The 24,285-nt window shown below is 36.7% G+C and overlaps 1 protein-coding gene across 2 annotated transcripts in view; it reads right to left on the minus strand.

The window, feature by feature from the left end:
• AGTR1 (angiotensin II receptor type 1) overlaps positions 1 to 11,446 on the minus strand; it is a 56,017-nt gene extending 44,571 nt beyond the window's left edge. The window contains exons 1-3 of one of the 2 annotated variants that reach the window (XM_046002622.1): positions 11,236 to 11,446; positions 11,059 to 11,136; positions 1,331 to 1,415 (exon numbers count right to left, since the gene is read on the minus strand). The gene's annotated coding sequence lies outside the window, so the exon portion shown is untranslated. The remainder of the gene's footprint in view (positions 1 to 1,330; positions 1,416 to 11,058; positions 11,137 to 11,235) is intronic. The other variant, XM_046002623.1, reaches the window with a different exon arrangement.
• Positions 11,447 to 24,285: the final 12,839 nt, after the last annotated feature.

Here is a 24,285-nt window from a genome sequence, read left to right on the forward strand (position 1 = left end):
AACAAAACAAAACAAAACAAAACAATCAACCAAACAAACAAACAAAAAAACCCAAACCTAAAGATTTCCAGTGACAGAGCTCTGTAGAATGTTTCTATTTTTGTCTCCAAAATTAAAACAATCCTAAATAGTTTCCTAATACCACCATGGAGTGCCTTCCAACAACTGTTTCCCATTTGCCAATGAAGCAAAGAAAAATAAAATCACCTCTAACATTTGTCTGCCCACCCAGCACCTATCCTATCTATCTTCTGCTTTGATAAAATGTAATCACAATATATTGAGAAGAGGACAAGCTACTCTCTTTATTCTCCCTCGGGGGACTATGGAGTGTCTCCCCTGTTAATTTAGGAGGTTGAGGGCTTGTTCCCTGAGCTGAGTTTTCGTGAGGAGAAAAAAATCTTTTGATCTGGAAAATACAGGACTCTTTTTATGAAAAATATCAGGTGAGCAATATGACAGGAAATGGATGGACGGAGCAGTCTCTGATTACCCACGCTGCCCTCTCAGGTTCTGAGTGTAATGCCCAGCTGCATGTCTCCATGGGATTCATGCCTACTAGGGGGCTAGACTATATGGGTATTAAGCGTACCTTGCTTCCAGTTCCACATTGCCCTTTTTGCCTATATCTTACTGGAGTAGGGGAAACTTTTATAAGAATGAGACTCAGAGACATCTGGATTTTCTGAAGGTGAGCAGGTCAAGTTTTAAGGTTTATGGTCCTTGGGCATATGGTCTTTGGACATGTGCTTCTGGAAGTGAGTGCTTCATAGAGCCCAAACCCCCCACTGGGTGGCTGAAGAGAGAACACCATCATTTCCTTCCTGGTTCTCTGAAAGCCCTGCATAGTATGAAGAACAATCCACCAATGGCCACAAGGAGATCCTTGCCAAGGGGTTGCAAATCTCTCATATGGTTTACATTAATAGATGGTAATTCTAACATTGTTTACATTTAAAAGTGGGTTAAGCCGCTGCCTTCAGCTCGGGTCATGATCTCGGTGTCCTGGGATCGAGTCCCACATCGGGCTCTCTGCTCACCAGGGGGCCTGCTTCCCTCTCTCTCTCTCTCTGCCTGCCTCTCTATCTACTTGTGATCTCTCTCTGTCAAATAAATAAATAAAATCTTTAAAAAAAAAAAATATATATATATATATATGTTCTAAAGCTGCACATAAGGGATGAGATAAGACTGGAATTTCATTCTTTTCTGCTTCCTCTGTTTCTGTCATTACACAATGGTGTGTGTGGCTTATTGTGCTACCTCCACCATCGACACATTAGAGAAAAACCACTGACAGATGCAGTGCGATAGGTATAAGGTATTTTACCTGGATGCAGAACTTCTGGGATGGCTTCTACGTCTTAGTCAGATGAAAGCTCAGCCATTTTAGACCAATTTATCATATATTCAACCTGAAAAGAGGAAAGAATAATGAGATTCACTGAATATGGTTAGATTTTCATTTTTTAGTTGACAGAGTAAATATTAACACTACATCTTTTTTTTTAATTTTCTTTATTTATTTGACAGAGAGAGAGATCACAAGCAGGCAGAGAGGCAGGCAGAGAGAGGAAAGGAAGCAGGCTCCCCGATGAGCAGAGACCCCGATGTGGGGCTCAATCCCAGGACCCTGAGATCATGACCTGAACTGAAGGCAGTGGCTTAACCCACTGAGCCACCCAGATGCCCCAACAACTACATCTTAAATGTGTTTTCGAAGGGAAGGAAACTGTCTGGTCCATATCAAGGATATGTTTGTCCTTATGTAGAGTTAAGTGGCAGTCTGTCATGTGGGATTTCATCTTCTTCCTGGTTATAATCAACATCTTCCCCCATACCCTTGTAGATACACACTAGAGGAGAAAAACAATGTTTTTGGGTAAAATAAAATCTTATTCTAAGACATTTCTGTAGACATAACTAGTAATATAAGAAATATCATAATAGATTAGATACTTATGAATCTACAGTTAAACTTTGATAAATGATTCTTTTTAATATAAACCTATCTAAGTGTGATTGCACCAGAACTGAAAATAAATCTTTTTAAGAGATCTGGGTTTTTTTGTATGTCTCTTTTTATTTTTCATTGTAGTGACACATCTTCTGGTATAAATGTCAAGTTATAAGAGTATAAAAATAAAAGTTTTGTCTCCTAGCTCATGTCTCATGTCTCAGATCCACTTCCTAGAGGTACTTACTACTAACAGTTTCAAATGTATCTTTTTTTTTAAAGATTTTATTTATTTATTTGACAGAGATTACAAGTAGGCAGAGGAGAAGGCAGAGAGAGGAGGAAGCAGGCTCCCTGCCAAGCAGCAGGGCTCGATCCGAGGACCCCGGGATTGTGACCCGAGCCGAAAGCAGAGGCATTAACCCACTGAGCCACCCAGGCCCCCCATCTTTTTAGGACTTTTAAAAAAGCATACATGTGCATACAAATGTGTATATCCATATTTTTTTTCCATTTTACACATCATACTATTCTGCTCTTTGCCTTTTTATTAAATTTAATATGGCTAGAACTATCTATACTATATATATACATCTGCCTCATTTATTTTGATGACTATACTATATTTCATTCATTGCACTGACACATGATGATTTATTCAACCAGCCCCCTGTTAATGGGCCTTACGGTCTTCTTTTTTTCAGTTTCCCTTTTTGGCTGCTTAAGAACATGCCTGAATGATTCTGTTTATACGTATGCATTTTTTAAACTATGTATCATTAGAAAAGTTTCAAAATGATTGTTGAAGCAAACGGTATAATCCACGTTTTTGAGAGATACTTAAAAATGTCCTCTATAAAGGTTAGATGATGCTAAAAATCTGGCTTTTATCAAATCTCAACTTTTTTTCCTCAGGGTGATAAATGTAAAGTATATATTTGTCTTGATTTGCATTTCTTTAGTTATGAATGAGGTTGAGCTTTGTGTTTTCTTATTTTTTGTAGTTATTCTTCTACTAGTTTGCCCAGTAATGGCCTTTGCTCATTTTTCAATTGGGTTGTTCACTGTTTCTCATTTTAAAGAGCTTATGCTGGGGTGCCTGGGTGGCTCAGTGGGTTAAAGCCTTCAGGTCATGATCCCAGGGTCCTGGGATAGAGCACTACATCAGCTCTCTGCTCAGCAGGGAGTCTGCTCCCTTCCTCTGTCTCTGCCTGCCTCTCTGCCTACTTGTGATCTCTGTCAAATAAATAAATAAAATCTCTAAAAAAAAAGAAAAATAAAGAGCTTATGCTATGTTGGGAAAACTAGCATTTAACATGTAATGTGTGGCAAATAGCTTTCCCAACTTTCTGTTTATCTTCTGACTTTGTTTTTTGTCCTTTTTACATATGATGATTTTAATTTTTTTATGTAGCTAAATTAACCAATATTTTCTGTTATGGATTTGGGGGACATTTTTAAGTAAGAATTTTTTTTTAAAGCTGAAGAGTTATTCAAGAAGACAATAGGTATATTACAGGTTACTTTTTAAACCACAACATATACCAACTTTACTATAACATTCTTATTTGGAATGATTTTGGCATTACAAGAATCTCTTTTTATCCCTGAATTTCAGTAGTTTTTGTTGTTATAGCAATAAGACATTTCCCATAAGATTATTTCTCTTAAAAAAAATACCACCTTGGTATGAACCTTGTGAACTTCTGTAAGGCCCTAGTGTATCTTACGGGAAAAAAATCAGAAAGGGTCGGATTTGCCAGTATCATTTTCTGCAGAGTTAGTAGCAGTTGTCTAAAGATCTGAAATCTATACCCCCCCAAAAAAAGGAAAGAAAAAAGTCACTTCTGATCTTAGCCTTGATCTTAATAACTCTCCAAAGCTTTTAAGATCTGTTATATATTTTTTCCTAGTCTTATCTGGTCTACAAAGATGCAGACATTTTAAAAGTATATCAGTGAATTTAACCACACATCAGTGCTAATATAACTGTTTTCATTAGAACACTAAAGATCCAAGTAAGGCCATATTGTCAACTTGACAAGAATCTATCAAACACACACATACACACAGACACACACACACACACACACACACAAGTTGAATCACACTCATGATTTATGTTTTATATATTGCTTTATTCACTTATGATTATCTTTCCTTGCCATTAAATATTATTAAATATGTAAAAATGACTATATAATGTCCCATCACATGGCTTAAGCTAATGGTAATTTAAAAAAGAATAGATTTGGGGCACCTGGGTGGCTCACTGTGTTAAAGCCTCTGCCTTCGGCTCAGGTCATGATTTCAGGGTCCTAGGATCCAGCCCTGCATCAGGCTCTCTGCTCAGCAGGGAGCCTGCTTCCTCCTCTCTCTCTCTCTGCTTACTTGTGATCTCTCTGTCTGTCAAATAAATAAATAAAATCTTTAAAAAAAAAAGAATAGATTTGTCTTTCTTTTAAAAATTTATTCTGTTAACCTAGTTGATCAAATGCCAGAACACATTCAAGAAATCATTACGTAGGAATCACATCAGATACTTTTCCATTCCTGATAAAGTGGCAGCATTTAACTGTGTGAAGGTTAAGGGCTGGGATCCATCAGGGTACAATGTGTTTTATGTGAAGTGACATCATTTGCACAGAAAATTACTAAAGCTGGGCTCATGGAACATTCTTGTTCTAGTGGCGTATTACACAGATTTAGAAGCATGTAAAATGCATTTGAATTGGATTAATGAGAAGAGTTTGGGTCAAAAAGTGAAGAAAAATGTATGTGATAATGAAAGTATAAATATATGAATTTTGTAGAAGAAATCCCATAGATTCTGTGCAACGGCAGTCACAAATATTTGGGCTTGTTGAGACCAGCAGGGTCATAAGAGAATCACTGCTACTTTATCATTTATTAGCTCTAAGAAATTCTGCTGCTGTGTGCAGTATGTCTCCCAGACACTACCACCCTGCTAGGCCCCTACAACTTGGCGTTATGGCAGCCCTGGGTTGACTGCATCCTAAGCCATAAGTTACAAATTAGATACTATAGTGTTAGTGCTGCCTAAACTTCCAGATCTAAGCAGCTGGTGAAGTTCCATCTCCCAACAATGTCCTTTTATCCCTGGGAAAACTGTAGATACTCAGTCCCATTGACACACCTCTCCTCTCAAACATGATCACAGGGAACTCAGACTCACTTATGTCTTTTGACCAATGTCAATAAGCCTCTGTCAGAACAACAGGCTTTTGGCTAGATCCAGCTGACATCTCTCAGAGAATCTACATGCACTAGGAGAAATTGTTCAGAGACTCAATCATTTGGGGAGTCGCTGGCTTAAAAGAAGTCACCATTTGCTTGCAGACTGACTGGTTAGTAACTACATTCAACTAGTTTTATGAGCCATGCTTGTAGATAATTGTTTATATTAAAGCTTAAAGAGTGGTATAAAATTTCAGTTGGAAGGCTGAATAGTTTGTGTAGGTAGGGAGTCACTTGTTCAAGAGAAAAGTTTTTTTAATAGCATCAGAACACCAAAATGTAAAAAGAATAAATTTTAGGTAAGTTATGAAAAAACAGAGATAGCAAACCTTAACTTTTAAATAATGAGCTGTCATAGTTTTAGTATTTATTTTCCAACTAAAGAAGGAATTTCTAGAATTCCTCATTATTGCACTTAAAGGTAAGATGACAGACAAATATTGCAAATAAAATCTTGTTTTTTTCTATGAAACAGAACTTGATTTCAAATTATAATGTAAAATAAATTCTCAAATAATTAGTTGGCCTTAAAAAGGCCAAATGGAGAGTAGACAATATGGGGTAGCTGAAAGCACAGGAATCAAAATTCCTGTGTTTAAGTCTTTACCAGTTACCACATTTGGGTGAGTTACTTATCTTGTTATTACTCAGTATCCCAATCTACGAAATGAGGATAAAGCGGTGCCTATTTCATAGGGATGTTGTGAGAATTAAATAAAAACAATATTAAAGGCTGAATGTAAATGTAAGCTTTATGTGAAAATGTTAGTTTATCAAAAAACCAATAAAATAATCTCTAGGTAATCATTCTGTTTTTTTTTTTTTTTAAAGATTTTATTTATTTATGAGGGAGAGAGCACAGGAGTGTGCACAAGCATGAGAGGGGTGGGGCAGAGGGAGAAGGAGACACCCCCTGGAGGAGGAAGCCTGATGGTGCTGGATCCTAGAACCCTGGGAAATGACCTGAGCCCAAGGCAGACCCTTTACTGACTGAACCATCCTAGGTGATCATTCTAAACAAGGCCTAGGTGCTGTGTACTTGGACTCCTCTAACTTCATTGTGTGTTTGAATCACCTGGGAATTTTGCTAAAATGCAGATTCTTTTTCAGTAGGTCTAGGTGGAGTCTGAAAATCTGCATCTCTAACAAGGTCCCACATGATGCCCATGATGCTGATCTTTGCCTTGACACTTAAGGTAATTGTGGATTATTGCTCCTAATATATAGTACAGTGGTTCTCAGGAGCAATGGGATTAAGGAAAATTTGGACAATATATACAGATTTAAAAATACCTCCCAGGTGATTATAAATGCTTGCCATACCTTTTCCTTAAAGCCTGAAGAACCACTGATTTGCCATTTCAACTTTTATTCTGTTTCTCCTATTCTTACTCTTTCCTCTACTTTCCCCTTGCCTTTACAGTGTTAGACTAAAAAAATAGTATTAATAGTTAGTTCCCCAATTAGTAAGAGTAAAGCATCAATTTCAAGTCATTTTATTGTGTGTAATAGGGTACTATATTCAAATGAGCTTAGAAGAGTGGTTTCTAGCATATCTCTTCTAAAATATAGGGACCTGAAAAATGTATTTAATATTTTCCATCGTTTTAGCTAAAAACAAATAACAAGCAAGAAGAAAATGAATTGTGGAGCATTTAATAATAGAATACAAAGAAGCATTGGATGTGGTGCATATATTATCAAAGGAGGTATACTCCCCTAAGGAAGGGAAAGTTGTGGAAGTGGCTGGAATCAAACAATGTGACCACATTAGATGTTCCACCTGGTCTGAAAAGTAGGACAGAAGGAGGCTTGTTTTAAAAATGGCTTCCCACCCCAGTGTCACTGAGATGCCTGGAGAGTCACATATCCAAATATGTACTTAGCTTGACCAACATCTCTCTAGGGCAAAGACCATTTTTATCCTTCAGTGTTCTTAAGGAGCTAATATTACTCAGATCTATAGTATCTCCTCTGTAAGTATCTTCTACTATTATTGATACATTTCATACATATAATTCTTTATTTTCCAAGGTGGATAGAAGAACTTTGATTAATATTAATTGGTAAATATCTAAAGACATCAAAGAGAGCAAGTTAGCAATCATAAACTCTTTTTAATAGTACACAATCATATATGTGTTCTCCAGTATTCTCACTCTGAAGTTAACCATTCAAAGTTAATCTAAATCTAAATAAGTTTTAACATCATTTGGTGAAGAATAAAACAGCTTATTTGTGTATAAAGTGAACAAGAAATCATATAAAACTTGACCCAAACCGAATGATTATTAATTCTAAGATTTAAAATTTTAAGGACATTTAGACTTAAGACTTGGAATATGAAGGCATAGTGCGGTTAAGAAAAACAAAGCATACCCATCTCTTCACCCATTTTCTAAACTATTAAATGTTAGAAAAGTAATTAAATGTGAGACTAGTAACACAATTTAAAATATTCTTAGATATAGGAAGGGAACTCTAGTAATCACTGGAAAATTCTAGACATTTATTTCTACTTGAGACATTTGGATGATGCACCTATTTAGGAACCAGATAAATAAAACAAAAACTTCTAAATTGAGCTGTAAGAATAATGTAAAATACAGCAGTCATACAATATTTACAGCATATAGTGAATCTTATGTTAGTAAAATACTTGAAAGATGGTTTTAACACTCAAGGGAATTGTTTTCTCTTGTGACCATCTGCTACAGAGGATCAAAAATCAGCAGAACTTTCAATGTTAATACGACGACTAATAACAAGATTCATTGTCATTTCTATGATCTATATATATACTTTATGTTCTATTTCCAGTTATCAAATTTGTCATTAAAATGACCACTGACTAATAAAACATTTGGCAAATATGTATATAGCTCATGTACAGCTCCTTAGTTGTTGTTGGTTGGTTTGTTTGTTTTTGGCTGTGATTTATTTTGGATGTGTTTTAGAGCTTTAATAGGGTAATGGTAGTCATTTGTCAAATCAGTTGAAAATGATCTTAAACCCCTATGGACACTCCTCGATTTAAGATAGCTTATATATTAAGTCATCAAAAAATTGAATTCTGGCAGCTAAAGCTCATATAATGAATAAAATAGAAAAACGTAAAATGACAGCTAAATTTAGGCTGGAAATGGAACAAAATTTCTTTTGCTTATGTGAACTTCGATATACTATTTTAATAAGTAACTACATGACAGGGAACACAAACCATGTAATCCAGTGACTTTAGGAAGTTTTGAAAGGGAAGGCTTAGAACTATTCTGAAGAAAAATAATAGCACTTTTCAGTGGCGATGAGTTTAAAAATGGGAGAAGAGCTTTCCTAACCTGGCCTTGACTGCTTTGTCATAGTTTGCTGGTCTGGCTCTATATTTGTTATTTGCCACAGTGTGTCTTTTAGACAGCTTTCTTAATCATTACAACACTTGGTTTTACTTCAAACATCTAAATAAAATTCTAATTTGCTCGCTTACTTGGGAGGCTCTCTGGCATCGGCCAGTCATGACGAGCAGACAAAGCACTAGGTAAACTAATGAGTGTGGGGCTAAAGGCCGGAAGCCTGCATCAGGCAGCCAAAACATGTGAGTATTATGGGACTAGGTCTCTATAACAAATCTGAAAACAAAATACATCATATCTGTTATTTGCTTGAAAAGGATGTGGTGGCACAGATAAAACTATAGAAAATATGCATCATACATTTAAGCTGTTAGTTTTAGACTTCTCTCAGCTAAGTATTTTACCAGGGCTTTGGTTAAGTAGCAGATTAAATTTCCTTTCACTATTTTCCCTCCCACATAGGGCAAATAATTAGTGATAGTAACAACAACAGTAATAAGCAGCAGCAACAAACAAAAAAATGTACATGCAAACACACACACACACACACACACACACACAATTCTTACCTCAAATTAGGGGGAAAAAACACAATGTAAGAAACCTGAACAATCCTCAGATTGTTTGGTTTTTGAACACTGAACCAGGATTAGAGAGTGACAGGAAAGATTTAGGCTTGAAACTCTTGGGATAGGGAGCATTGCTGAAGCAACAGTGACTGAGAGACATTTTCTATATCTTAAGATAAGTCTTCCTTTGGTATCAGCGGAACCAGTGGAAGAAAACAAGCTTTCTTCTGACTTGGATGATGGAGAATTTGATTCAGTTCACAGAAGGAGGCTTCATGATGGGCACAAAGAACAATGAAATCAGGAAAAAAAAAGGGGGAGAGACAGAGGAGATGACAGACTTGACAGTAATAATTGTGAAACTTTAACAAATGCTGAGACCTGGCAACTGGGGGGTACACTCCCTGAGCCATAAACCAGGTTATGGGAACGGGCAGCCATAATCTGAGGGGGGGGGTGGGTGGGATGGGGATGGACTTTTGGGGCCAGCGCTGGAAACTTAATGATTTTCCAGAATAGATAATTTACCAGGACAGTTATTTAGAGGATTTTGAGGGTCCCAAATATGGGTTAAATGGGTAGTTATTTTAGACTATTATTTTTTAAGCAAATAACTGGGAAACAAAAGGAATGAAGGAATTTTATTACTGGAGGGAAACTTAAGGGCAGGGACCTGAGGTTCAGAGTTACAAAATAACTCTCCTGATAGTACACAGCCACTTAAGTGGGTCTCCCCATTCCCAGCTCCTGGCACTTCCCTGCCCTTGCACTATCTGCTTGTGAGGGTGGCAGAATCCACCACAGCCTAAATAGAGATTATCTGTGTGGAGCCTTTAGAGCTAGGGAAGCAGTACAGAGACAGGGAAGCAGGCAGTTTCTTAGAGAGTACTTAGAAAAAGCTTACAACTTATGCTAAAGGAAATAAATGCCTCGGGATCCCGCACACTCAGATGCTGTCTGCCAAGAGAGTCATGTTGGGGACTAAATACCTTTAGGAGAAACAAGTCGCTCAACGAAGTTTTAAAAGAACATTAGCACCTCAGATTTACTGTTACTTTCTTTTCTCTCAGTGACACTAGAAATAAATGTAGCTAAGTCCCAAATTTGATCCCAGGAGAAAATGAATACCCAAACGTTTACTGAGAAGAGAGGGCTTTGAAGGCCAGTAGTGGAATTCTGATACACCGCCAGAAAATAAAGAAAAGGTAAAGAAGCCCCAGTGGGGTTCAATAGCAGGGTCTCTACTAGCTGCCCAAAGACAGCGGGACACTTTGAGAGAGACTTGCTGAGGTCTTGGGGAGAAACAGCAGCCTGGCGGTGTAGAAAGACTGGGCTGGACAGTTAAGAGGATTGAAGAACGGAGTGCGAGGTAGGTGATGTGGAGGAAGGGAGCCAAAAAGATTTTCTCTTAAAACCCTGCCTCAGTTACAAACGTGTACTGGCCAGGGCTGTTAGATTGGGGTGTGGAGCTTCCTCTGCTTCTCCCCCTTGCCAATCTAATGAATCAAAGGACACCTGGGAACACCTGAAGATGGGAGAGTTTGCTCCAGGCGGGGGCGATGTCCAGTACCAAGGACCCACCAGTACAGTTTGCAGGGAGGAGTGCGGGGGGAAATGAGCTGTGCTGGGGTGTTGCCTGGGAAGCAGAAAGGGAGGTTGGGAACACTCCAGACTTCACCTTAGAAATAGCACAACTTTTAAATGGACGCCCCGCGGAGTCATACCGACTTCTCTCTCAAGCTATGGTGAAAAGACTAGAGTTGGCTAAAAGCCAGGAAGCCAGGAAGAAAGTTTACTTGGTTGCATCCCAGTTCTGCAGATTTCTTACTTAGACTCAAAAGAGACTGGTCAAATCAGAATGAAATTTTGGGGGCACGCAGCGAACAGTCTCAAATTGTTCCCCTGTAACCCGGGCGTCCCTCACCTGATTTGGGGGAGGGCGGCCCGTTCCTGGTGGGCGCCGGCCGGAACTAAGCTCGCTCTCTCCTTCGTCCTGGGGAGCCTAACAACACAGCACCCGCAGTTAGGACACCTTGACATAAAATTGAGCAGGCCCGCCCCGCAGCCCCCAAACCCGGCATGGGACTTAGTGTCGACTCACCCGCGCCCAGGGCACTGAGCCCACGTTGGACCGCAAGCTGGCAGCGCTGTTGTGGGGCTTCCGCCCGCCGCTTCCGCGTCCCAGCGGTGCGCCCTCACTCCTGGGGTTCGCTTGGACTGCTCCCTATCAATCACCGCCCTAGCACGGCAGAGCTGCTAGCCCTTGCCTGTCACCACTGCCTGGGGCCCTGGCTGACAGGCGCTGGAATCATCCTCGATGAGGCAGTTCTGAATTTATAGCGAGGGGCGTTGCTGCTCAAGAGGTTCCAGGGACGAGGCACTGTTTTGCATTCTCTCCTCCTCCGCCCCGCCTCTGGAGACCCTCTTGGCCCAACCTCCTCCCCCTCCAGATGCTGACGGAAGCGGGAGGATGCCAAATCTTACTTCACCCCAGGGTCACCTCTCAGATCTGTGCGCACGTGGCTGGAACTCTGCATTGGGGAGGGTCGCGAAATGGGAGAGAGCTGGGAGTACTGGAGAAACAGTTCAGGTCCGAGATAAATGTTTCCCAACTTTCCTTTCCTTTCCTTTCCTTTCCTTTCCTTTCCTTTCCTTTCCTTTCCTTTCCTTTCCTTTCCTTTTCTTTTCTTTCTTTCTTTCTCTTTTTTTTTAAGCTTGGAAAACTTTTTAAGGAGGAATTAGCGAACTTCTCTTTGCTGTAACCCAAACTTTGACAATACTCTATTGTCAAATACTCTAGATACCATATATTAATTTCAGGTTTACAGAGTGAAAGGGTGGACATTTATGTCCTCCTATTGGACATGCTGTCAGAGTGCATGTTTAAAAGTATAAGAACAGAAAAAGTTAAAGAATAAAATATGACCAAATATTTAAGGAAGAATTACTATAATTTCTTCACAAGCTATAACAAAAAACAAAAGAGGATCGCTTCCCAATTCATGCAGTGAGGCCAGTATTGCCCTGATACTAAAACCAGGTAAGGCATCACAAGAAAAGACAACTCAGATAAATGTTTCTTATGAATGTAGGTAAAATATTAACAAATTGAATCCAGTAACATATAAAAACGATCATACACCATGATCAAGGGAGATTTATCCCAGGAATGCAAGATTAGTTTACTGAAAATCAGTTGATGTAAAACATCATATGAATAGAATAAAGGACAAAAACCACAGGATCATCTTAATAAATCAGAAAAAGCTTCAACAAAACTCAACACCCTTTCATGATAAGAATACTCAACAAACTAGGACCAGAAAGGAACTTACTTAATTTGTAAAGTCCATCTGTGAAAAACTAACATCATACTTAATGGCGAAAGACTGAATGTTTTTGTATCTAAAATCAAGAATAAGACAATAATGTTGGCTCTCCTCACCTCTATTCAACATTGTACTAAAAGTTCTAGCTAGCGCAGTTGGGCAAGAAAAAGATTTTAAAAAGTCATATAGATTAGAAAGGAAGTAAAAGTATTTTTTAAAGTATTTTTAAAAAAGATTTTATTTATTTATTTGACAGAGAGAGAGAGAGAGAAAGGTGACAAGTAGGCAGAAAGGCAGGCAAAGAGAGAGTGGAGGAAGCAGGCTCCCTGCCGAAGAGAGAGCCTGATGTGGGGCTCGATCCCAGGTCCCTGAGATCATGACCTGAGCTGAAGGCAGAGGCTTAACCCACTGAGCCACCCAGGCACCCCAAGTAAAAATATTTTTATGTGCAAATGACATGGTCTTGAATTTAGAAAATCTTAAGAAATCAATTAAAATACTTTTGGAGCTTATAAGTTCAGCAAGGAACAGTCCAAAAATGAAATGAGAAAAAAAATTACATTTACTGTAGATCAAAAAAATAAAATACTTACGAATAAATTTAACTAAAAAGGTGTAAAACTTGTATTCTGAAAACCATAAAACATTGAAAGAAATTAAATTAGACCTAAACAAATGGCATTCTATGTTCATGGATTGGAAGACTTAATATTGTTAAAATGGCAATAATCTCCACAGAACATACAGATTAAACACAATCTTAATCAAAATCCCAACAAGTTGTTTTTAAGGAAATTAATAAGATGATCCTAAATTCATATGGAAGTGCAAGAGACCCAGAATATCCAGAACAAGCCTGAAGAAGAACAAAGTTGGAGGACTCATATTCCTGATTTTAAAATTTACTATGAAGCTGTCATAACTTAAACAGGATTTTACTGGCATAAAGATTCATATACAGATCAATGGAATGGAATTGAGTCCAGAAATTCTAGTGTATTATGGCCAGTTGATTTTTGATAAAGGTACTAAGACAATTCAGTGGGGAATGAATAGTCTTTTCGATTAATGTGACAACCAAATGCCAGAGTCTGAGTGAAACTTGGAAATGTTCCTGTAATTATTATATGAGATTCAGGAGAGTCTTATATTTTTAAACTGATTTAGTGCTATAAGTCATTAACCATAATCCTGCATGTACTGAATTCCACCTTAGTTTTAGAAATGGTGATAGTTTTGAGGACCGAAAGTTCTTTAGAGAGTCAGCTGTTTTGATGAAACTTCTTTGAAAGGGCGGGCTTTGCTCTTAGGGATATTTTATCACCAGAAACAAGCAGATGAGAAAAGAAAGTTCTCAAGAAATTAATGGCATCATTATTATTGTGATGAATCAGCTGAGTAATAGTATGGTTTAAACACTTGGCTTTTCTGGGTATAGTAACACATTGATCCTGTCCATAAAGGTGAGCCTTAGAGTTATGACTAGAGACTTGGATTGGAAGCCCAGTTTCAAATATATACTCACATGTGTATGCATAGAAAAATATAGATTACTTTCACTGAAATACATACAGTGGTTGTTTGAAGGTCATAATTATGGATACTTTTAGATGATTTTTGCTTTTTTTTTCTTAGTTTATTTTTTATTTTTATTAACATATTCTGTATTATTTGCCCCAGGGATACAGGTCTGTGAATCATCAGGCTTACACATTTCACACACTCATCATAGCACATACCCTCCCCAATGTCCATAACCCAGCCACCCTATACCTAACCCCCACCTCCCAGCAACCTTCAGTTTGTTTTGTGAGATTAACCATCATGAGTTTTTTTAATTTTTAATTAATTTATTTATTTTATTTATTTTAAAATTTCTTTTCAGCGTAACAGTATTCATTGTTTTTGCACCACACCCAGTGCTCCATGCAATACGTGCCCTTCTTAATACCCACCACCTGGCTCCCCCGATCTCCCACCCTCGCCCCTTCAAAACCCTCAGGTTGTTTTTCAGAGTCCATAGTCTCTCATGGTTCACCTCCCTGATTTTTGCTTTTTATGCTTGTGTATGTTGCCCAAATTTTATTATAACAATTACATCAGTATAGCAGGGTGAACTAGAAGGTAGAGAGCTTAGCACAGGAACTGTTGGGAGAGCAAGAAATATCTGTGTAGACACATTTTGCTGCCACTAAACTTGAAGGCCTAATGCTGCAACCACGTGAATGTGCCTATACCTGTACTCTAGAGCATTCCTATGATTTAGAATATGCAACTGATTCTCATATTTATGGCAGTTTAGTATTTGGTATTTATCTGAGGAAAAAGTGTTATAAACATTCATATATATTCACAATGTATATGGAGGTCCGATGTTGTGACTGCAGAAATTCTAAGAGAATAGAGCCATGCTTTTCAGATGAATACTATAACAGATATTAACCTAATCTTCTACTGCATGTAGTTTGGTTATATTGTTTCAGAGAGAACATTGGATAAAATACCACATCATATACTTTAATCCTATGTATAGTATTTCCAAATGAATTCATTATATAGCTATAAGTTCCTATATAGGAACTTATGCAAATAGATACTTACATTACTCAGAATGGAAAAAAAATCAATATTTTCTGTATTTCTCTTGTAAAAATTTTTCCAAAGAATATATCATTAAGCCTCATCAAGTTTAAAGTTACAGAAAGAACTTCATTTTGATTCCAATTTATTTCTCCAGCTTTTAAAATTTTTACCTCTATTCCTAGATTCTCTCAGATGTGCCTTTCACATCTCTTCAGGTTTTTTAATTTCTATCTTTTGCCCATATTGATCTATGTCTAGATTACCTTCCAGTGTTTGCCATTTGAAAATTTGGTTATCTTCAAAGACTCAGATCACATACCAGTTTTTAATTTTCCCACTCACATCTGCCAGAAGTTACCACTTTTTCCTTTGAACTTTATGTGACTGTTTTTGAATATATAAAGTAGCTTGAGTTTATTGAAAAGATGTTTAGTGACCTGGAGTCCATTTTCCATTTTCTCATGAGACATCAGTGAAGGTTGGCCAAACAAGTGGATATCTAGATCTTTTCTTAAAATAAGGTTTTCCAGTGTTCTGTTTATAAGTTATGTGAACTTGAGCAAGTTATTTAGCCTTTTTATCATTGAGTTTAGTCATTAGTAAGATGTGAGTACTAATAGTAGCTAATTTATTGTGAATGTGGATTAATTGAAGTAAAGCAAATAGAACTATGTAAAGCAAATAGAACCATGCCTGTTCTGTAGCTAGAACTTAAACAAATGTTGGCTTAAAAAAAAAGTTGACCCCATTAATTCTAAGCATGTATGTTGTCCAATTATTCAAATATAGTCACTATTCTAAGAAATCCTTTTGATAAGGTAGGAGTGTTTCTTACTCAATGTACTTTACCAAAATTGATATTCCCGCTTTAAATAGTTTTACAGGAATAGAGAGAAAGAGATGACTATGACAACAAAAGAGCATTGGTGAATATTCTTGACTGGGGCATGTAGATTGATAGCCTCATTAAGTATAACTGAGTTTACAATGCTGTGTATTATAATGAGGATCAGTGTCTCAGGAAAATTTATTTAAATTGTCCATGTAGTATACTCTCAGAAACTGATATGTAGTGTGAGTAAGCAACTGTCTTACCCCTTCTACTTTCTACCTTTTACACATGTAACCTCTTAAAAAACAGAGTTATAAACTTGATATATCATTAGCTAGATAATCTTTCTACTATTTCTTATTACCTTCATTTATAAAGATAGAGAATGAACATTTGCAAGGTTCTGTAACTCACCAGAGCATGAGGACAGTCCAATAAATGTTATCCAGTAAGCTGGCAAATGTGAAATATAATTTGTAGAGGCTTGGACAAATCTAGAAGAGTAAAATATGTTATTCTAAGTTATGTTTGCTTTAACTATGATTAAACATTTAAAATTATTTAAATGTTGATGAGGAATGAGGAAAAACTAATAGGAATAAAGCTACTCTTAACTTTAGAGATGAAGTCAGATATAATAAATGAGATGGATCAATTTAGTATTGAATTAATTTTACTTTCTAAAAAAAGCAAGGTTAGTATACTCACCAATAAAAATGTTGACAGATGATAAGAATGAAAAAATACTACACAAATAAAATTCCCAATAAGACAGTTGTAATATGTGAGTGTTTTTAAATGTATGAACATCATTATTTTTTTAAAGATTTATTTATTTGAGAAAGGGGAAGAGAGAGAGAGAGAGAGAGAATGAGTTGGGGAAGGGACAGAGGGAGAGAGAGAATCTTGGGCAGATTCCTTGATGACAGTAGAGCCCAACACATGGCTGGATCTCAGAACCCTTAGAGCATGATCTGGACTGAAACTAAGAGTCAGATGCTAAACTGACTAAGCTACTTTGGTGCTCCATGAACATTTTTGTTAATAATCATTGAATAGATATATCATACTCTGGATAGAGGAAGTGACATACATAAGAGTTGTTTAAATTTATTAAATATTTAATTTAAAAGAGGGACGTTTTATTTCATTGCTAAAAACTTGAAGGTGCTAAAAAATGAAGTATTCAGGAAGAACGAGGTAGGTATTTAGGGTGGCAAACAGGATATATTTTGACCCATATAAAGAATTCAGCAGACTTTCAGATTAAAAATTCTTGCAAAATGAGTTATGTTTGTAAAATTACATTTGAATTTAACTGGTTGCAGAACGATAAGGAGATTAGGCTATCCAAATTTCAGTTAAATTCCCATTGTCATTGGAATAGTACAATCCAAATATTTTCCACCACATTTCTTGTTTTGGTTCAACAAGGTTCTAGTTGGCCCCTTATTGACTATCAGATTGTTCATTCACACAATCATGCTGGCTGTCCTTTTCTCACTACAGAGGTCATGATACCAGGCTACCCATTTGGCTGATGCTTCTTTGGCATCTGGCCATCTTGAGAACACCCATGCTGGCCCAGGATACAGTCCTACCCTGCTGACTGAGCTGCAGGATTCCTGGTCCAAGCAGCAGGCTCCTCCCTAATCAGTGAAAAGCATGTCTTCGACAGGGGAGATGTTTATAGCTGATCTGAGCTCCACTGGGTTAGAGACCATTCCTAATGAATGAAGCTTCTTCTGGCCCATTTAGAATCTTTCACTTCACCATGCAGCCCCAAAGTACTTCCCTACACGTAAGCAAATTATCTTTAACAAAAGAAAAACTTGATGCACTCACCTGCTGCCATTGCTAACAGCTGTAATCTAGTGAGGATTTCATCTACACTAGTTTCAGGCATTCACAAAGACAGCCTATATAAACAGTCCACATTTGGATGGCTTGAAAACCACTTATTTTTTAAAATTATTTTTATTAACATATAATGTATTATTTGCACCAGGGGTACAGGTCTGTGAATCATAAGGCTTACACATTTCACAGCACTCACCATAGCATGTATCCTCTGCAATGTCCATAAACCAACCACCCTATCCCTACTCCCCACAACCCCCAGCACCCCCAGTTTGTTTTGTGATATTAAGAGTCTCTTATGGTTTGTCTCCCTCCCGATTCCATCTTGTTTCATTTTTCCCTTCCATACTTATTAGCAAAGTTTGAGCAATTGTTTGCTGGGAGATGGAGTAAGAATATTGAAATAATAACATCAGCATTCATATATGCCACTTTGAATCCAGTGGTGGAAGTGTGGTTGGGTTGAAGGTTTCTTTTGACTAGGAAGTTTTTAAATGAAGTCCTGTCTTTTCTAGTATATCAGCCAAACATTAATTTCATATTTATCCTTATAGGATTATTTTAAGACTTTTTCAATGGCTGTTGTATAATTTTAAATAGACGTTCAGGTTCCTTTGGCTGACTCTGGTTATACCCCCACTTCTGTCTGGTTAATATTCCACGATCTTTCTACATGATCTCATGCTGCTAGTTGTTCATTAAATTGTTCTTGTCTAAGTACTTCTTGATCAATTCTATTATTATTTATTCTTATTCTTTCCTAGTATTGATGTTAACTGCTTGGTAATTTCCTGGATCTCCCCTATGGCACATCTTAAAGATTAGAATAGTTATTATTATAATTATTTTCTTGAATCTTTCTGCAGCCCATCCATCATTCTCTATTTTCTGCATTGTTTATGACTTGAAGATCTACAGGATGTAAATATATTATTCATATAAAACAAATATCTTACTGTGAGGATAATATCCTCAAATATTCCTTAGCAAAGAGATTTATATTTTACTAAAACATACTTTGAACATACTAACATAAGAAATAAAATTACTGGATAAAAATTTAGCATTAACAGCTGAAATATACTTTTATTGGCAAATCATTTGGCCTTTCTTGAATGAACAAAATGTAAAAGTAAACATTTTTAAATTAATTACTTAAAAATGCAATAAAATGCTATTTTATTTGTATCATTTATCCATGAACAACATATGTTGTCTCTTTAAGTATTTTCTTACTTTTGATTTTTTCAAATAGTGCTTATTCTTATAGTATAGACATAAGCCAATTTTGGGCCTTTAATCACAGAAGAGATACTATTAATTAATCAAAGCACCTATAATAACTACCAGATTAGGCATGAGGGCATCAATAAGACACAGCCTCTGAATATAAGATGCTCACAGTTCAGGGAGGTAAAATGAGCAGGGTTGTATAACACTATGTTTAAACCTTAGAGATATATTCAGAGAATGCAAAGAAGGCCAGAAATAACTCTGATAGCCAAGCTGGAGAAAGTTACCATAGGGTAATCTAGACAGAGTCACTACATGTGCAGATGACACTATGACAGTGTATCTTTTCCAATATGGGTAGAAGGGAAATGGTTCTTTGTTTAATCTTGATCTCTTCTGCTGGATTGGAATCCAGCAAGCAGAGATCATGGTGACCTTATTCACTCTGTACCCATAGTCTCTCATAGCAGTTGTTGCATAATACATGCTCAATAAGTCGTTGTTGAAGGGATGAATGAATGAGGTGAGGATAAGATTTTGAAAGGCCAGGTTCAAATATTTGACTTATCCTTTGGGTAATTAGAGTCATGGGGATCATGGAGCAGGGAGTCCTTTGATCTCATTTGTTATGTAAGAAGGTAAAAAGTAATTCTGGTGGAAATGTAAAGGATATATCCAAATGGGACCAGATTGTAGGCCCATTGAGTGAGGAATTCCAGGAGATGAATTAAAAATATCAGAAGAAAACGAAGAGGACTTAAACTAAAGTGCTGGCTCTATGGATGGTGGGACGAGCTTCTGAATTGCAGTGGAAAGGATTCATTGACTGACTAGTTGGATATGAAAGGGTGAGAGAGAAGCACAAAGGAAAAGATGAGATTTCTGGGTTGGGAGGGTGGGTGAATAGCAGTGCTATTAACTCAATTCAGGAATACCAAAAAGGAACGTATTTTAGAGAAAGGATGATTTTAATATTGGATGTACTCAGTTTGATTTCTTGAAGGGCATCTAAGTAAAACAGGGTCTGGACTGGGATATGTAGTTTTGGGACTCATGAGTGTAGAAATGATGCTTGAGGTTATGGGAGAAAGTGAAGTTTACAAAAGAGAGTGAAAAGAAAAAAGGAAAAAAATGAAGATGAAATCTTGGGAAACACACATCTAAGTGATAGAGGGAGAAGAGTCAGCAGACAAGAGAGCTAACATTGTTTCGAACACAAACTGTGAGACAGATGCTATCTTAGTTAGATATCTTAGTTTGCATATGTTGTCTAGTTTAATCCTCACAACAGCTCTGGGAGATCTTATCAAAGAAGTAGGAGCTTTTCCAGGCATCCTGAAAACTTGGCTGGAGTGAATTTAAGTGGGCATTGGCAAACTTTCTCTGCAAAGGGCCAGATAGTAAATATTTCAGGCTTTTGAGACAGCCTTACAACTCCATGTATGAGGTGAGAAGACAGCCATAGATAAGCAAATAGTTGTGTCTGTGTTCCAATAAAACTTTATTTATGGACACTGACATTCAAATTTCATATATTTTTCATATGTCAAAATATTATTATTTTTTAAACCATTTTAAAATGTGAAAACTATTCTAGGTTCATGGGCTCTATAAAAGCAGGGAGTTGGCTGCAGTTTGCTAAACCTTGGTTAAAAGTAAAAGAGGGTGTTAAGTGTCAGATGCAAGCATGTGAGCCCCCAAAAATCATTGAATCTTGCAAACACAGTGTAGTTGATGACCCAGCAAAAGTGGTTTCAGTAGAATGGAGGGGCAAAACCCCATTGTAACAGGTTGGGAATAACTAGGTCGACAGAACAAGCATAGACTTTCTTAACAAGTTTGTCAGGGAAGGAAAAGACAGAATTAAGATGATAACCTTAAGGGAAAGCTGATGTCTGGAGAGTATTTTTATGGTGTTTTTTCATTTTAGGATTTGGTTTCCAGGGAAACTCATTTAAAAGAAAAAATGAAAAGAAAAAAATGAGGAAGCATAAAAACACAATTAATGTAGAGAAATGTCAGGTCATGAGAAAAATATGTTGGGAAGAGAAGTTTCGTATTAGTAAAAATACAATAGAAGTTGAGACTACATCAAAATAAAAAGCTTCTGCACAGCAAAGGAAAGAATCAACAAAATTAAAAGGCAACCTGCTGAATGGGAGAAGATATTTGCAAATGACCTATACAATGAAGGGTTAGTATCCAAAATATATATTAAAAAAGGGATAAACTCAATACCCAAAAAGCAAATATTCCAATTAAAAATGGGCAGAAGACATGAACAGATATTTCTCCAAAGAAGACATCCAGATGGCCAACAGACACATGAAAAGATACTTATCATCACTTATCATCAGGGAAATACAAATCAAAAATACAATGGCATATTACCTGGCAGAATGGCTAAAATAAAAAACACAAGAAATAAGTATTGATTAGGATGTGGAGAAAAAAGAACCTACTTGCCCTGTTGGTAGAAATGCAAACTGGTACAGTCACTGTGGAAAATAGTTCGGAGTTTCTTCAAAAAGTTCAAAATACAATGACCCTATGACTCAGTAATCACACTACTGGGTATTTACCCCCCAAATACAAAAACACTAATTCAGAGGGATATATGCACCATGTTTATTACAACATTATTTATAGTAGCCAAATCATGGAAGCAGCCCAAAAGTCCATTGATAGATGAATGGACAAGGAAGATGTGGTGTATATATATAATGGAATATTATCTAGCCATAAAAAGGAGTGAAATCTTGCCATTTCAATGGCAAGGATGGAGCTAGAGACCATAATGCTAAGCCATATAAGTCAGAGAAAGACATATGTCATTTGGTTTCGCTCATATGCAGTATTTAAGAAATAAAATGAGCAAAGGAAAAAAGAGAGAGAGAGAGGGAGGGAGAGAGAAACCAAGAAACAGATTCTTATCTATAGAAAACAAACTGGTGGTTACCAGAGGGGAGGTGGGGGGAATGGGAGAAACAGGTGATGGGGATTAAGGAGGTGTGTATGGAAGTGCTGAGTCACTATACTGTATACCTGAAGCTAATAGTACACTGTATGTTAACTATACTGGAATTAAAATAAGAAACTTAATAAAAAATGTGGGGTGCCTGGGTGGCTCAGTAGGTTAGGCCTCTCCCTACAGCTCAGGTCATGATCTCAAGGTCCTGAGATGGAGCCCTGTATTGCGTTCTCTGCTCAGCGGGGAGCCTACTTCCCCCTTCACTCTGCCTGCCTCTCTGCCTACTTGTGATCTCTCTCTCTGTCAAATAAATAAATAAAATCTTTAAAAAAAATTAATAAAAAATATGAAAAAGTTAAAGAAAATTGGCAGAAAAGGTTTATACTCAAGACCCCTAATTTATTACTTCAGTATTTCTTATTATAACTGATAAATGCTTGCATATGAAAGGAAAATAATGTCAAGGTGAAATGGAACTTGGAATTTCAAGGAATAGAAATTAAATATGTCATATTAAGACTAGATTATTCTTTGAATAAATTATTTCACAGCTCTAATTAGGACTATTTTCAGTTGCATTTAATTTCAGAAGGCCTTTTTTCTCCTGCCCTAGAGTTGCTTTCTCTCTATTTCTCTTCCCTGAGGACATCACTACTTTCATCAGTAAACTTGACCCTTACTGTGATTAATCCCAGTCCAAACTCACCAGAATAAAATTTTATATATTTTTTTACACACTGGCATTATTTTAATTACTATTCATGATTTCTACATACTATAATTTTTCCCTTCTGAGATCAAACAATGCAGTTATATTTTCTATGCTATATCTCCTTCTAAAAACAGATGCTTGGCACATGTGTTCTGGGACAAATAGTCTTCATCAATAGAGATAAACCTATGATATCTTTCCCAAAGACATTGCAGAAACAAAATGTTTTGGATTTTTCCTTCTAATTTATTATATCTGGTGAGTGCTATAATTAAGGATTAGGAACCAAAGGAAATTATTTCAAAGCATAAAATTTCCTGGAAAGGAATTATCTGTCTAATTATCAAGAAACCTCTTCATTGTAAAACTCAAAATATTCAAGTAAAAGGAACTCGGGTAATAATTTAAAAAACTTTTTTTGTTGTGAAATGTTACACACATGAAGAATACATAAAATAAACATATACTGTAGTGAATAATTATAAGGCAAAAATGCATGTAAGGACCATCTGTTATGACACTGAGTTTTGTCCTTTCAAATTTCATATGTTGAACCCCTAATCCCAGTATGCAGTATTTGGTCATGGAGCCAATAATAAAAGTTAAGTAAGGTCATAAGGGTGGGGGACTATTGTCTTTACAAGAAGGCAGGAAGACAACAAGAGAGCTCTCTCCCCCTCCATTAGTATACAGAGGAAAGGCCATGTGAAGACAGTGAGAAGGCAGCCCTGCAAAAGCCAGGGAGAAAGGACTTAATCCTGACAGCACCTTGGTCTTGGACTTCCAGCCTCCAGAATTATGAGAAAATAAATGCCTATTATTTAACCCACCCAATCTGTGATGTTGTGTTAAAGCATCTCTAGATAACTAATATACTGTGTGAATAAAAAATAGAACATTGCCAGAATGTCAGAAGCCCCCAGTGTATCTCTTTCCTATCACATTTCCCTTAAAGGTCACCAGAATGCTGATCTGTATGGTAATCATTTCCTTATTTTTCTTTGTACTTTTTCCAGATATGAATGTATCTTTAAATAATACAGATTTTAAACTTCATATAGATAGAACTATATTGTTAATGTATTTGTCTCCATCTTGCTACTTTTGCTCTACATCAGGTTGGTCCCAATTTTCCATGTTGCTATGTATAGTGTTAGTATGTTCATTTTTATTATGATAGAGTATTTATATGTATGAATATACCTACCGCATGAATTCTTTGGTGGATAGCTATTTGGGTTGACATTTTGATGAATATGAGTATTGTTAGAATGAACATCCCTGTAGATGGTTCCACTTATATATATATTTGTCAAGGGTACATACCTGAAATGGAGTAACTGGCTCACAGGGTCTGTTAAAATAATATTTTCAAGGACAAATTAGAAATGTGACTTTATACTTCCATTCTTCACTCCAGAAGACAGGATCATATCTTTTTTCAGAGAAACAGCCCAGGTGGTAGGAACATTGGTTTTAGATTTGCCATTTTGTGATAGCTTTGTAATAATCACTCTCTTAGGGAATAAATTTGAATGCTTTTTCTCTTCACACTGTTGTCACTGGGTGAACTCCAAAAAAGACCATGTAAATGTTTTCAATTCATATTTTAAATCTAAACAGCACTTAGT

Source organism: Meles meles, chromosome 4 (assembly GCF_922984935.1).
Source record: "Meles meles chromosome 4, mMelMel3.1 paternal haplotype, whole genome shotgun sequence".
NCBI classification, from domain to species: domain Eukaryota; kingdom Metazoa; phylum Chordata; class Mammalia; order Carnivora; family Mustelidae; genus Meles; species Meles meles.